Source organism: Temnothorax nylanderi, unplaced genomic scaffold (assembly GCF_030848795.1).
Source record: "Temnothorax nylanderi isolate EJ_2023f unplaced genomic scaffold, tnyl_v1.0 TNYL_tig0239_pilon, whole genome shotgun sequence".
Taxonomy (NCBI): Eukaryota; Metazoa; Arthropoda; class Insecta; order Hymenoptera; family Formicidae; genus Temnothorax; species Temnothorax nylanderi.
In genome coordinates, this window is record NW_027249301.1 from 1 (window position 1) to 11411 (window position 11411).

The following is an 11411-nucleotide window of genomic DNA, read 5'->3' on the forward strand; positions in this document are numbered from 1 at the left end:
CTTCTCATAGTTTTTAAGTGTACAAATTATAAATTTGAACATTATACTTTCTCACAATTTTCAAGTATGCGAATTATAAATTTGCACGTTGCTTAATCAACATTTTATTTCGCTCATAAAGCTTCCTCTTATGACGAAGCCTTTTTTTATGTATAATTATTAGTAGATATTTATTAATTTGGCTTCCCCATAGAGGAAGCTTTATAAGCGAAATAAAATGTTGATTAAGCAACGTGCAAATTTATAATTTGCATACTTGAAAATTGTGAGAAAGTAATGTTCAAATTTATAATTTGTACACTTAAAAATTATAAGGTTAAGCAATGTGCAAGTTTCTACTTGCACACTTAAAAACTATGAGGAAGCAATGTGCAAAAGTTTCTTTTTATTGTGATAATCTCTATTGCGACTAATATTTGTTATACTATTATACAAAAATGAATTAAATAATTAATGTTTTTACTAAAATGATCCCTATTAATTTCGGATATTTCTTAATTTTTCCATTTTGTTCCATTTTTTTTATTTTTTCTAATTCTGTATCACGTTGCATTTTGGCACTCAAGTCAACTTTAACCCTTAAAGACTATACCTCAAGTCTCAATTTTGGACAATTTAGTATTAATTATAGGCAACTTTTTCTAATTCTGTTATATTCTTCAGTCTGTTCTACCCCTATTTCATATATAATTCTTTAAAATTTGGTTGATTAGACCAAACTTTATAAGGCTTCTATGTATGTACAAATTCTCCGAAATTTCAAACGTCTGTAACTCAAGAACTGATTAACCAAATCTTAAAAAATTATATATGAAATAGGGGTAGAAAAAACTGAAGAATATAATAGAATTAGAAATAGATCGATATCTCAAATATTGAGAAAGCTACAGCGTAAAACACACTTTTCCAAAAAATAAAAATCCCTTTAAAATCCATACCGGTCAACAGATTTTAATAAAATTAGAGGAGAACATACTTTCTATGATACTCTATTTGTGTGCAAAATTTCAACCCGGTATCTAAAAAATTGTAGAAGTAGATGCGTGTACAAAAAATCCGTATACACACACACACACACACATACATACATACATACATACTTCCGGACATTTTCTACTAATATGATTTCTTGACATTTTGGAACATTCTAAACCTATTTCCATCTAAATCTCGAAAAAAAATTTTTTTGACATCACAAAGCTTTCTCTATGAGGAAGCAAAAAGAAAAGATATTGAAATAAGAGTATTAGTTTTAAGGTCACTTTACACGATTTATAATTCACGACAGTTTGTGACAAAATTACATATATTAAAAAACATTAAAAAAATTAGAGGTACATGTAAAAAAATATGGTAAATTTTTACAATTAGGGCTCCAACGAGAAATCAATTGAAAAGAGGTAAGTTCTATGTATTTTTGCCCCCCGAATCCAAAACTGTTGATAAAATTTGGGGGTCGCTTGTATTTTTTAAGATACTAGACATTACAGACGCGCGCGCTTCGCGCGCGCCATTTAGCTTTAACATTATGCTATTACTATTACACTATTAACCCTTGATACACACAACTGTCAAAATATACAATGACAGCTGCAAATGAAGTAAGCGCATCGAGATAACCAATCGGCATCGCGGAAAAGAGGCTTCAATTTTTCGATACAAACGAAATTCACTCAGTTAACACGCCTTTTTTAAAAGTGGACTAGACATTACAGACGCGCGCGCTTCGCGCGCGCCATTTAGCTTTAACATTATGCTATTACTATTACACTATTAACCCTTGATACACACAACTGTCAAAATATACAATGACAGCTGCAAATAACTCGCACAACGCATCGAGATAACCAATCGGCATCGCGGAAAAGAGGCTTCAATTTTTCGATACAAACGAAATTCACTCAGTTAACACGCCTTTTTTAAAAGTGGATCGTTAAGAAAATGAAAAAAAAACACTAAACTCGGATATTTGGTTTTTTTATTTATCAAATACGGATTAATTATTACTCATTGTCAAGAGTGACATAATTTATATTATATTAAAAGGAGAGTAATAATCGCCCTACGATAAAAAAGATGAAAAGAAAGTATAAAGTATAAAATGCCAAGTTTAAATAACTTACAAGTTTGCGCGTCATATGTAAAAGAAGTGTTATATGAGGGAAAAGCATGTCAGCAACCCACGAGTGACAAAAGGCACACTGATCACGATCGACGTTAAATGTTCTTTATTATTATATCATATGCCCCGGTCAAATTATCAGTGTTTTTCTGTAGGTTAATTGTATTGTTGTTTTGTTTTATGAAGAACATTTCTGCGATCTCGCGTTTCCTAACTTGTTTTTTGCAATGTAATATCTCTGTTTTATGCCATTCGAATTCGTGATCATAAGAGGTACGGTGCCTACTAACAACGGAATGATTGCTGACATGTTTCTTGAGATATAATAAATTTATATATTGCCAGTCAGCGTCGATTATTACTCTCCTTTTATTTATTCACTAGCGAAGAAAAGGTCTATTAATTAAAGTAATTTAAATCGACCGTGACTGGCAATATATAACGTCTTTCCGATGTGAACATAGAAAAACTGTGAGCCAACTTGATTTGTCGGATTCACACAGCACTTTTCCGGACAATCATCGAGACATTATTAATTTCGACCATGGGTTTTGGTCCGTTGATGTAATTTCTAATTTAAATAGTTTAAATTTTTTCACATCGGAAAGACGTTATATATTGCCAGTCACGGTCGATTTAAATTACTTTAATTGTTATTCTATACTGGCGTAAGAAATTTATTAAAAGGTCTATTCTTTCTTGGTTTATATTATATTATTTATTATATTTCTTTATTTTATAAACACATAAAATATACAAATATAATATATAATATATATATAAAAAAGCAATATAAAGAATAAAATGAATAATAAAATAAAAGAAATTATATAATACTGTTTTAGAATTTATAATATAAAGTATTATGTGTGGAACTTGTATTAAAACTAGCTGGTTACCCGGGGCTTCGCCCGGGCGTCTTTTTTTACAACTTTATTATATCTAGCTAATCTAATTCATAAACACATATTGTCAATAACTTTTTTACATCGCTCATGATCCTCACCGAATTCAATAACAACCTTCCTTAAATGATAATCAATCCATCAAATAACTTATACATTTTTAGACATAAATCGGCAACCCCTTCACCGATTCTCGCCAAATTCAATACCACCAACCTACCTTTAATGATACTCCATCTATAAAAAAAATTAGCTCGATATCTCAAAATTTACGGAAATTAGAGCAATCACGTAGATTTTTTTAAGACAGAAATCGGTAACCCCTTTATTATTAACAATTTTTTGAATTCTATTATATTCGTCAGTTTTTCTACCCCTATTTCATATATAATACTTTAAGATTTTTGGTTGATTAGTTTTTAAGAATAACGTTCAAACATACACCACCCGTAAGAATTTTATATATTAGTACATCATTCCCGAAAAGTTAGACAAATTTTGGCACCGGTTTCCAATAAATCGGTCCATTAATAAATGAGTAGTTCGCAGTCAGTCAGACAGACTGTCACAGACATTAGGAAAATTTTGGAACCGATATCCTAAAAAATCGGTGATGATGCGGTTCTCAAAATACGTCTACGGTCTAAGTTAGAGTATCATGAGATAGTATACCAAATTTGGTTTTCTAATTTGAAAACTGTAGATTTGCATAGCGGACAAACATACATACATTCATTTATATAGAGATAGAGATAAAAATATGAATTTATTACAATTATATGTATTTCTTGTGCTAATAATATAATAATTTGTAACAAGTTTAATCGCTTATCCATTCTTATTAGTAAGCTCAATTTTTTTAAAATGTATGGATGCAAATTTAGTAGCTTCGGTCACTGCTTTTTCTATCAAAATCTTGTGACACATGTGTAGATTTTATACTGGCAATAACATGGATTTGAATCCTTTAATATAGGTCTTTGATTTGCATTAAAAATTTGTAGAACAACATCCATCCAGATTTGTGCATTGAATGCATTAGAAACCATCTCCTACATAGTTCCTAATAATTTTTTTTCGTTTTTTTTGTTCCTTGCCTATTTATTTAAATTCAAATAAAATGAATGATGTTTTACATCATTCATTTATATTACAAGGAAAAAAATTATTAGAGGTGCAAGAGATGCAGTAACTCTTTACATACATTATAATTAGTATGCAGGAAATAAATAAAAACATAGATGAATTTTGTGTTTCGCTAATATATTTAGAAAATCCGCAATAAACTTGAATGATTTATCAAAATGATTTTATATCATATCATACTTACTAAGGAATCTTTGAGAATACTTTCATTCAAATACAATTATACATACAATGGAAGTAATTATAAATTTTCAACACCAAACTCCTTGGCATTATTATCAATGGTAAGATTAAAGTAAATGCTATAAATATATCTGTCATATTCTCTGTGATTAAAATATGATGTAACTTGAAAATAATATCTATTTTATATATTATAGGTGAATTAGTTATAAATAAAAATTCCAAAACTACAAAATTTAATAATAGAAAAGCAGTAAACATCAATAAGATATTAAATAGTACCAATGAAGTTGGTATTATATTGGATAAGACTGTGTGCTATGCATTAGAAGGTGGCCAGAGAGGTGCAGTATCTCAACATACATTAATTAGTATGCAAGAAATAAATGAAAACCTAGATGAATTTTGTGTTTTGCTGATGTATTTAGAAAATCCACAATAAACTAGAATGATTTATCAAAATGATTTTATATCAGCGGTGCACACGTAGTTTTGTTGTTAAAATTTTGCAGCAAATATTGAGATCCTGATGTATTTAAAAATTATATGGATAATAATGTTGATTACACTCCGTTTTTTGTTTTTTTTTTATATGTAAGTTACATCACATATGTCATAATTATATATATATACATACTTATTGCAAAGTGTTCTCATAATAATATGTTTCTAATTCTCATTTATTTAACATTTCTGATATTGTCGTATTTTAGAGAGTGACTATAGAAACTATAGCAAGTAAAAAAGTCGTTATTTTATTTTTCTTCTAATTTTTTCCAATATAGAACTACCTAATTGCGTAGTTTTGTAATAAAATTATTTTAAAAATTATTTGACGAAAAATTGTCACATTACTTGCATGATTGCATCTGTTCCTGCAATCTATGATGAAATCAAGTTTTTTCTTATGCTTCTTTAATTTATTTTTTATGACTCAATGTAATTTTCATTGAAATAGTATGTAGTTTAAAATTTTGATCTTATACATTAGGTACTGTCTAATATAGATTAGAGAAGCATAAGAAAGGACTTAATTTCATCATAGATTGCAGGAACAGATGCAATCATGCAAGTATTAAATGTGACAATTTTTCGTCAAATAATTTTTAAAATAATTTTATTACAAAACTACGCAATTAGGCAGTTCTTTATTGGAAAAAATTAGAAGAAAAATAAAATAACGACTTTTTTACTTGCTATAGTTTCTATAGTCATTCTCTAAAATACGACAATATCAGAAATGTTAAATAAATGAGAATTAGAAACATATTATTATGAGAACACTTTGCAATAAGTATATGTATATATATAATTATGACATATGTGATATAACTTACATGTAATATTACAGAAATAAAATTTATTGTAAAATATTTTCGTATAATGTGAAATAAAGTTTTATAACATTAAAAAAAAGAACAAAAAACGGAGTGTTTAATCAACAATATTATCCATCTAATTTTTAAATACATCAGGATCTCAATATTTGCTGCAAAATTTTAACAACAAAACTACGTGTGCACCGCTGATATAAAATCATTTTGATAAATCATTCTAGTTTATTGTGGATTTTCTAAATACATCAGCAAAACACAAAATTCATCTAAAGCGGGTGCTTGTTAGCCTTGGTACGTTACTGCCTTCTGCTACGGACGGCCAGAAAGCATTTTCAGGCCGTATTGCTAAAGCGGGGAGCACGCGGCAACGCCGCACAGACGCGGCAACGCCGCAGTCTTAGCATTTGTCTCTCTACCGTGCGTCCGCGTGAGCAATTCAATGGTGTGTGTTTTCTCGACGTTGGCAACACTGAAACGAAGTTTCGCATTGTCACCGCGCGAGGTCTCCAATATCAATTCGGAGTTCGGCCGTGACTCCTGTCGACCCTTAAATAACGTATACTTTTTACGATATTTTAATGTAAATAAATAAATAAATAAATGAATAAATAAATAAATAATTAAATAAATAAATAAATCTATTTAAATTAAAATATTTAAATTAAAAAATAGAGTAATTCCAATAACTTTCAAGTCTTAAATTATTTCTCTTACATATTTCGCGACGTTTGATAAGTCTATCTAGTTAAGATATAATATGAGCTAAACGATTTGTTATATATTTCTATACGTTGTAGAATTTTGCCAAAGGACTGGAATAAGAGAAAATTTTATTTTGCAATAAATATTCTAATATATTTATAATTATAAGTCAGATATGATTTGCTTTACAAAGATGCAGACTGTAGTAACCATCATATATATTCTTGCAGATAATATAAAGAAACGAGGAACTGTCTCCTTGCGCAAACGTATATGGCACACTCTTCTGCGTGTTCACAAGTGGCTGAGCATGAGTGGATACATCTATTCATGGCTTCCGTGAACCATTTCCAAGGAAAGTCCCACGACCACCTGCAGGTTGAACGATAAATAAATATATCATTCAGAATAAAACACGAAAATTCGTTAGCCTAACTGGCAATAATTTTAATATTAATACAACAACGTTTCGACCTCTACTTTGGGTCCTTATCAAGTTATAAGTTATTTAGCAATGATTGAATTGCGCGTCAGGTTTTGAATCTAATGTTCGCTATGTTATACTTCCTGACCACATAGTTTAACGATGATAATAAGATTCAAAACCTGACGCGCAATTAAATCATTGCTAAATAACTTATAACTTGATAAGGACCCAAAGTAGAGGTCGAAACGTTGTTGTATTAATATTAAAATTATTGCCAGTTAGGCCGACGAATTTTCGTGTTTTATTATTTTATCACTGGCGAAGAATTATTTTATGGATTATTCAGAATGTTTTTTCTAACGAACAATTGTCCAAGGTGAATAGATTCGCAGAAACTTATTTCAATCAAAATCCAAACACTTTGTCAAGCATTATAAAGCTGATAGAAAAGCGTAAAAATAATCTTAAAGAGGCCGTACTTATTTTTACAAACCGATTTGGGAGAAATGAAAGTGACCAATTGATCTGATCAATCAAAAATATCAAATGTGACGCAAGACATATAATTATCTGCATAATTTTTCAAATAATATTATTTTATTTATTATTACCGTTTTGTAAATAACATTTTATTCAGTTTTAATTATTTCTAATATGTCTTAATATTTTTCGAGTTCAACGAGTTCTGAGCTGAGCGTTGAATGGCGGCCGAAGAGGACGACCACGACGGCTCGCGCCGCCACGGAAGCCTCGCAGCAAGGAAGATCCGCGGGAGGCCAAGGCACGGGACCGAGCTCAGATCCCCGAGACTGGCGCGAGAACGCCGATCGGTTCACCTCGCCCAGGCCCGGCACGTGAAATAATGGCGTCGCTTTTTAATATTTAGTATTTTATTAATAGACTGGAAGTTACTGATAAAATTATCTACGACATATTACTGTTGTGTAATTAACAAATAATTTATATAGTATTATAGATTTGATGTTGTTTAATATCCTTCGTAAAATATCTTTTATAAACGCACTAAAGGTACTTTGGTTTATTACATTTGATAGAGCGAATAAATTTTTTAAATTGAATATATAATAATACTTTGTAGACATTATGTAATAGTATTATTTGCTAATAGAATACTTAAATTTCAATATAAATTTGTATTATAATCGTTGATAGACTTTGAAGAAAAGACATGAAATAATGGCGTCGCTTTGTAATAAAAAGCTATATCTCTAAACAGTAGTTATTACTATCTGTAGAATAAACATTGTATTTTCTGTTGAATCTTCAAAATTTAATATTGTTCGACAATCATCTGCATTCTCCGACACCACTGCACAACTAAATATCTCTTCCAGTCTTCCTGAACGCCGGAAAATTAAATACAGTATCCAAAGTATTAAATCCAATTATAATATCGATATCCTTTTGTTGCTGTAATCGAATTTCCTGCGACTGGCGAACAATGTTCGGTGGCGGACTGCAAATTGTTGGACTTCTTGCCGTTTGTGTGCGAGCATTGTCAGGCCACCTTCTGCAAAGAGCATTTCAATATGGTATCGCACGAGTGTTTAAAAACGGAGACCGCAAAATTCGTTGTAGGACAATCGGCAAGCTTCCTGTGCTCTAAGGAATCTTGCAAGGATGCGTCGTTGATCGAGATGCCTTGTATCAAGTGTAAGCGGCATTTTTGCGTGGCGCACAGGCATCACGGAGCTGAGTGAAACGGAGAAGACACAGAAACTGAAGAAATGGCAGATACCAAAGAAACAATTTGCAGAAGCAAAAGCTATAGTGGATCAACAAATCGCGGACAGTTTGAGGAAATCCAAATATACAACACTGGCAAATAAAGTACTATTACATGTTATATATAAAACAGAAAATATATGTTTTAACGGAAAACGTAAGCATAGATGTGTATTATACAAAGAGTGACCGCAAAAATAGCCTCTTTTTTCACCCTTGAATTTAGACTTCTACTTACAAGTACTAAATGATAGTCTATAATGAGTCATGAATCCTCAGAAAGTTTCAGATTTAGCTGGCTTTTTATTTTCAAGATATGGAGGGTCAAAGTTGTTGATTTCACCAACTTCACAGGCCCACAAAAAGAGAAAAGTTGTCTGCGCCATGGACTAGACTATGGTATTCCAATGTATTTTTGCCTGCTGAAACCGAATGTGACCTCAGTTTTGCTCCTACACGTCATGATTTTTTTCTACAACCAAAAACAGGGTGTTTTGTAGGGGCAAAATCTTATTATCATCGTTAAACTATGTGGTCAGGAAGTATAACATAGCGAACATTAGATTCAAAACCTGACGCGCAATTCAATCATTGCTAAATAACTTATAACTTGATAAGGACCCAAAGTAGAGGTCGAAACGTTGTTGTATTAATATTAAAATTATTGCCAGTTAGGCTAACGAATTTTCGTGTTTTATTCTGAATGATATATTTATTTATCGTTCAACCTGCAGGTGGTCGTGGGACTTTCCTTGGAAATGGTTCACGGAAGCCATGAATAGATGTATCCACTCATGCTCATCCACTTGTGAACACGCAGAAGAGTGTGCCATATACGTTTGCGCAAGGAGACAGTTCCTCGTTTCTTTATATTATCTGCAAGAATATATATGATGGTTACTACAGTCTGCATCTTTGTAAAGCAAATCATATCTGACTTATAATTATAAATATATTAGAATATTTATTGCAAAATAAAATTTTCTCTTATTCCAGTCCTTTGGCAAAATTCTACAACGTATAGAAATATATAACAAATCGTTTAGCTCATATTATATCTTAACTAGATAGACTTATCAAACGTCGCGAAATATGTAAGAGAAATAATTTAAGACTTGAAAGTTATTGGAATTACTCTATTTTTTAATTTAAATATTTTAATTTAAATAGATTTATTTATTTATTTATTTATTTATTTATTTATTTATTTATTTATTTATTTATTTACATTAAAATATCGTAAAAAGTATACGTTATTTAAGATGTCTTGTTCCTACCTGTTATCAGATGTTACGCTGTAAGATGTCTTTTGCTGTGTATACACACCCTGTATGTGCTCTTTTGACAGCTGTCTTAACCTCTCACTACAGCTCACTGCTGGTCACGGCCCGTCACGGCAGCTCCCTAGACGCAGTGGCTCGCAGTCTCTAAATATTCGTGAGTTCCAAAACCCATCCAAAAAAAAGTGTTGCAACCTTTCCGTGAACGACTGTACAGCTGTTCTGTTCATTGCTGCACGCTCATTGGATATCGCTCGTCGTGCACGATGTTATCGCGCGCGCTGTAGTGCAATTCTGTAACTCGTTATGCCGTCGTTATGAGCTATAACGACAATTGCGCAGCTTTTTTACCATATAAAATATCTGCGCAACGATAGTCGATACCTCATAACGTTACAGAATCGCACTACTGGTCTGCTCTATTGCTCACATGTCATATTTGGCCGGTAGTTAGAGGTTAAGTTTGTTTATACAGGTTTAATCTTTACAAAATTAAATAAAAATATAATAAATAGTGTGATAAACAGTAATACACTGCCTAATACAAGTTTGTTTATCGAATCATTTCCTTGGAAATACCATGTGGTATCAAGTATCTTATATGTGTGTATACATACAGGGTGTCAAGTAATAAGCGGATCACTGCTCGTGATGCCCGTGATGGGCAGTTAAAGCGGATAAAACTGAATCGAAAAGTCTTTTACTGTTTTGTAAGTATTTCAATAATTAATAAGAAAATAATTAATAAAGATACGCGAATCAAGATGCGTTCGTGCGATTCGACGAGAAGGAGCAGCCCAATGTTTACGTTGCTAGGCCGCGGCGAGATATTGGGAGGAACGCTATGTTTATAACAAAAATTATTAACTATACATGAGTGACACTCATTGTCGTTATTGTTTATAAAGCACTCCTCTCATAATATTTCGCTATGCACATAGTAACGTAAACATTGGGCTGCTCCTTCTCGTCAAATCGTGTGGATGCACACTGATTAATTCTCTTATCTTTATTAATTAATTTCTCATTAATTATTGAGAAACTTACAGTACGATAAAGGACGTTTAATTTGATTCAGTTTAATTCGCTCTTTCTGTTCACGAGAAGTGGCCCGCTTATTACCTAACACCCTGTATATACATGTTTATATAATTGTAAATTTAAATTTATTATATATAAATAAAAATCATTAAAAATGCCAAAAAGATAGAGAAAATTACTTGTCATAAATAATCTCATATACTATTGTGTATAAGATTTAGATTATGCCTATAGTGCCTACATTTTCAACTATTTATATATTATAAAATATACTTCTGCATAGCATAGAAATATATATATTGCTTTTAAAAGTATGAAATAAATAAATAATTAAAATCTTGCAACTGCAGCAAAAAGATTGTAAACAAAAATTATAATAAAATTAAAAAAATGAAAACTTAAAAATTAATCAGTAAAAAACAGATTTAAAAAACTAAAAATTAAAGAATTAAAAAATTTAATAAAAACAAAAATTATAATAATAGAAAACAAAATACAAAAAACAAGAACTTAGAAATTAAT

General features: G+C 30.9%; 2 long non-coding RNA genes across 3 annotated transcripts; one reads left to right on the forward strand and one right to left on the reverse strand.

Annotated features, from left to right (window-relative positions):
- The first annotated feature begins 5819 nt into the window (after positions 1-5819).
- LOC139779734 (uncharacterized) lies at positions 5820-7799 on the forward strand. 2 transcript variants are annotated; one of them, XR_011719975.1, is made up of 2 exons: positions 5820-6273; positions 6626-7799. It is a non-coding gene; the product is annotated as an uncharacterized lncRNA (long non-coding RNA). The 2 variants fall into 2 exon arrangements; XR_011719976.1 differs by having other exon boundaries at positions 5820-6249.
- Positions 7793-9993, reverse strand: LOC139779731 (uncharacterized). The gene is made up of 4 exons (XR_011719969.1): positions 9846-9993; positions 9297-9444; positions 8807-9040; positions 7793-8535 (listed from the first exon to the last, which is right to left on the reverse strand). It is a non-coding gene; the product is annotated as an uncharacterized lncRNA (long non-coding RNA).
- Positions 9994-11411: the final 1418 nt, after the last annotated feature.